Source organism: Penaeus japonicus, unplaced genomic scaffold (genome assembly GCF_977035675.1).
Source record: "Penaeus japonicus unplaced genomic scaffold, GWHDUDI00000001_assembly GWHDUDI00000025, whole genome shotgun sequence".
Lineage (NCBI taxonomy): Eukaryota > Metazoa > Arthropoda > Malacostraca > Decapoda > Penaeidae > Penaeus > Penaeus japonicus.
In genome coordinates this window covers 35,210,644-35,215,643 of record NW_028234427.1, presented here as the reverse complement: position 1 = coordinate 35,215,643, position 5,000 = coordinate 35,210,644, and the positions used below count along the sequence as shown (strand labels likewise).

The following is a 5,000-nucleotide window of genomic DNA, read 5'->3' as shown; positions in this document are numbered from 1 at the left end:
GGAGGGAGAGGAGGGAGAAGTAGAAGGAGGGGGAGGAGCTTGGAGGGAGGAGTAGAGGGAGAGAGAGAGAGAGAGACAGGAAGTGGGGAAGAGAAGGGAAGATGAAGGGAGGAGGAAGAAAAGAGTAAGGAAGGGGGAAGGGAGTAAAATGGAGAGAGTAGGAGAGTAAGAGAATAAGAGAGTAAAAGAGTGAGAAAGAGAGAGAGAGAGAGAGAGAGAGAGAGAGAGAGAGAGAGAGAGAGAGAGAGAGAGAGAGAGAGAGAGAGAGAGAGAGAGAGAGAGAGAGAGAGAGGTAAAGGAAAGGAGATGAAGTGAGCGAGTGAGTGAGTGAGTGAGTGAGTGAATGAGTGAGTGAGAGAGTGAGAGAAAGAGGTGTAACCATTCCCTCCCTCCCCCCTCTCCCTCTCCCTCTCCCTCTCTCTCTCTCCCACTCTCTTACTTACTCACTCACTCACTCACTCACTCACTCACTCACTCACTCACTCACACACTCACTCTCCCTCCCAGCATCCTCACCCTCCTCCTTCCCCCCCACCCCCACCCCACCACCACAACAGAGAGAAGGGGGGGCGGGGGCGGACGAGGGTAATGGAGGTTACAATCACATCGCCGTCAAACATGGCCGCGGTCAAAGGTAAAGCGAGCCCCAAATACCCCTCCCAACCCCCTCCCACCCCCCTCCACGCCCGCGGCAACCCAGCGCGGCCAAATTGACCGATAAAAATGCAAATTGCCTGCGTAAAAATATGGCGAGACGGCGCGCGGTCGAGCGAACGGCGGCTGCAGCGGATGACGACGACGTGGCACCTCCTTGAGGAGCGGGGCCAGGGGGAGGGGTGGAGAGGGGGTGGGGGGGGGGCATGGGGGGTGGAGGGGGTGGACTTCTTCCATTACGATGGAAGGGGGGGAAGGGGGTAGCTCCTGCTATAGAGGGGTGTGGAGGGGAGGGGTGTGTGGGAGGGCGTTGGCACCTCCATTCAAGAGTGGGAGAAGAGAGGGAAAGGAGTTGGGGGGGCGGTGGTTGGGAGGGGGGGGGTTGTTGTGGTAGTCGGGAGGCAAGCACAGTGGTCCGCACTCTCTAAGAGCAAAAGCCGAATATTGCAAAGCCGGATAATCTTTGTTATCATACAACAATACTAAGCTTGCGATATGAATATGATGGTGATAGTGACTACAGGTACCATGAGCAGAGTCACACAAGGGCCGCCTCGCTTGCAACATCTACATCCCCAACCTCTCCCCCCTCCCCCTTCAGTCGTAAGTACATACATCCACATCCCTGTGCGTACATGCATATAACCCTCTCTAAAACACACATACATACATACATACATACATACATACATACATACATACATACACACACACAAAACCCACCCTCTCGCTCCTGCTCCCCCCCACTCCCTCTCCCTAAGCCTCTCGACACTCCCTGAGCGCGCGCGCGCGCGCGCACCCACGGGCGGGGGGCAATATTCCGGCGGCGCGGCACCTCGGCGTGATAAATGCCACCATAAAAGGAAGGAGAAATGCAATAAAACAACATCCCCGTGAAGTAATACGTGGCGGCCATGACGACAGCGATTGTGCGGCCAGTTATATATTAACTGCGGTGACACTCCTCGCCTCGCCTCGCCTCGCCTCGCCTCGCCTCGCCCCTCCTCGCCTCTTCCCGCCGCTCGCTCCTCTATTCTCTCATCCTGTTCTCGCCTCTTCTCTCCTCTACTTTCCTTTCCTATCCTTAACCCTTTTCTCCTGCCGGTTTGTCTCGTGCCCTCTCCTCTCCTCCCTTCTCCTTTCTTCTCATCTCTTGTCGTTCTGTCAACTCCTCTGCTCTCGTCTCCTCGCCCCTTCTATCCTCTCCTCTCCTCTCCTCTTCCCGCTCTTCTCTCCCCTCCCCTTTTCTTCGCTTCTCCTCTCTTTCTTTCTATCCCTTCTTCTCCAATTCTCCTCCTCTCTCCCCCCCTCCCACATCCACTTCTTTTCTTCTCCTTTCTCTTCTCAGCTCAATTATACCTCCCTCTCCCTCTCCCTCACCCTCTCCTTCTCCTGTTCCCTCCGTCTCCCCTCTTTTCAATATCTCTTTCACTTCGCTTCTCTTTCTTCCTCTTCCGTACCCCTCCCTCCATTTATCTCGCGTCCGTCAAGGAAGGCAGGAGGAATTCGAGGGAAAAAAATTATCTTCACGCAAAAAGACAATAAAATGCAAATAAATGAATATTCAAGAACCGACATCTAACATTTTAGAAAAAAAAAACTGATAAAGAAGAAGACGAAGAAGAAGAATAAAAAAGAAGAAATGGATAATATAATAACCAGGGGGAGGGGGAGGAGGAGGGGGAAGAAGAAAAAGAAAAGAAAAAGAATAACTATAAATAATAATGAAATTCCGTGAAAACACGAAAACTTGACTAACCTTCTCCTCCCCAACCCCTTTCAGCCTCCCTCTATTTTTCTCGCGTCCGAAAAAAAACGAGAAAAAAAACAATGTCCACGCAAATAATAATAATAATAAAAAAAATACAAACAAATTAAAACAAAAACAAATCACCCTTCATCTCTCTCTCGCCAAGCCACAGCCTCCCAACCGAGCATCATCATCGCCAAGAGGGAAGGAAATGCGACCCGGTCCTTTTTTCTCTCTCTTTTTTTTCCCTTTTCTTCTTTTACGGACTAAACACGAAAATTAAAGCTCGCGGAAGACCTGCCGTAAATGTTCTAATAAACAGCCATAAGACCTGTCTACCTGTCCCTCCTTGGGCACTTTATACCCAGGGTATATTACGAGCCTTGCACGCGTCTCGGCTAAAGACACAGCGAGAGAGGGGAAGGAGGGAGAGGGAGGGGGAGGGGGAGGGGGAGGGGAGAGGGGGAGGGGAGAGGGGGGATGGGGACGGGAGGGAGAGGGGCAGGGGAGAAGGGGGAAAGAGAGAAGGAAGGGGGAGGGGAAGAGGGAGAGGGAGAGGGAGAGGGAGAGGGACGGGAAGGGAGGGATAAAGGAGAGGCGTGAAGGTGGGAAATGTGAAAGAGTTAAATGGGATGAAGAATTTAGGCAAGGGGGAGGGGGGAGGGTGGGGGAGAAGGAGGGAGGGAGGGAAGGAAGGAGGAAGAAAGGGGGAGAGAGGGAGTGAGGGAGGAAGGGAGAGACAAGAGATAGGAGAGAAAGGAGAGTGGAAAGAGAGAAGAGAGAAAGAAAAAAAAAAATTAAACAAAACAAAACAAGAGAAAGAGAAGGAGAAGGAGAAGGAGAAGGAGAGAGAGAGAGAGAGAGAGAGAGAGAGAGAGAGAGAGAGAGAGAGAGAGAGAGAGAGAGAGAGAGAGAGAGAGAGAGAGAGAGAGATCAAATGAGAGAAAGAAAGAAAGGGAATAAGCGGCGGCACGACACCCTCGGCTCCCCTCGCCTTGCCTTGCCTCCCTCGCCTCGCCTCAGCCTCTCCGCGTCTCGCAATAAGCCACCCGATTACCATAACCATCAACTGTGGATGTTATTACGGCGATGATAATAACATGCACTCACCTTGGAGCAGATCGGATCACAAAATTGAAACCGCGCGTTGTGAAATTAAGTTGTGACGCAAGATAATAGAAGTCGTATTGATCATATCAATGATGGCTGTCACGAATAGCGAACTGACTGGTATCGTGATCATAATTTCATAAAGGTATTGAATAACACGTGTGCAACATCACAACGATAAGTACCGATAAAAAGATACGTTATAACTCGTTATCAATGCCTGGTGACGGTTTCTCCTCTCGCTCCTCTCCTCTCCTCTTTTTACTTTACTTCTCTTATTTTCTCTTCTCACCTCATCTCACCTCACCTCGCCTCGCCTCTTTTCTTCTCCTCTCCTCATCCCTCCCCCTCCTCCTAATTCTCTCCTCCTCGTTCCATCACTACCTTCCTCCCTTCCCCCCCTACTCTCCCCCTCCTCCTTTCTTCTCCCTTCCTCCCCTCTCTACTTACGCCCTCTTCCTCCTTCCATCCCTCTTTCCTTCCTTACTTCCTTCCCCCCCCTCTCTCTCCCTCCTCCTTTCCTCTTCTCTCTACTTACGCCCTTCCCCTTCCCCCCTCTCCCCTCCCCCCTAAGATGAATGACCGCACTTCCCTGCCAATTAATAGCATAATGAGGGCAACACAAGCTAGGAACCGGCAATCCATTAGTGCCACAATAAATGTAACACAAACTCCGGTCGTCTGCACTCCGCGACTCCACAATGGGGCTAATTTCCCCCCCCTCCTCCCCTCCCCCCATGCACCCCATGCTCCTATCCTCTCCTATCTACCTTCTCCCCTCCCCCCCTCCCCCATCTCTATGTTTCCTGTCTACTTACCCTCTCCGATTCCTCCCTTCCCCTCGTTTACTCCCCCTCCTCCTCATACTACGCCTACTCCTCCCTCTTCATTTCCCTATTAGCCTCATCTTATCACTACCCCTTCCCGATTCCTCTCTCTTCGTTTCCCCTCCTCCTTTTCCCAGCCCTCACCCCTCTCCCTCTCCCTCCTTCCCACTCCCCTCTCCCTCTCCCTCTCTCCCTCCCCCGAACTCACTCCCCCTCTCCCTCTCCCTCTCCCTCTCCCTCTCTCCCTCCCCCGAACTCACTCCCCCTCTCCCTCCCCCGCACTCCCCTCCCCCACTCCCCTCTCGAGCTTCTACAGCAACGAGGTGTTTAAGGGGACCCGGGTAGTGCCAAGGAGCCGACACAGTGCTTAATATAATGGCTCTCGCACACCATCACCCACACGCCCCACCTCAAGGAAACGTTAGATGGTGGGGAGGGGGGGAGGGGGTGAGGGGGTAGGAAGAAGGGAAGGGAAGGGAGGTAGGTATGAGGGAGGGGGCAGAGAGGGGAAGGGTTAGGGAGTGAGGGAAGAGGATTGGAGATGTGAGTGAGGGAAATGGGAAAAGGAGGAGGAGGAGGGAAAAAGAGAGAAGGGAGCAGAAGGATGGAAGCGAAAGGGAGAAGAGTGGAGAAAAGAAGAGAAGAAAAGAGACGAAGAG

At 52.6% G+C, this 5,000-nt stretch overlaps 1 protein-coding gene and 1 pseudogene across 1 annotated transcript in view; one reads left to right on the top strand and one right to left on the bottom strand.

The window, feature by feature from the left end:
* Nucleotides 1-5,000, bottom strand: part of LOC122260931 (uncharacterized) — a gene marked incomplete in the record, with an annotated part of 180,168 nt that overhangs the window by 56,237 nt on the left and 118,931 nt on the right.
* The window catches only part of LOC147468993 (uncharacterized), a 13,423-nt pseudogene that overhangs the window by 3,251 nt on the left and 5,172 nt on the right, over nt 1-5,000 (top strand).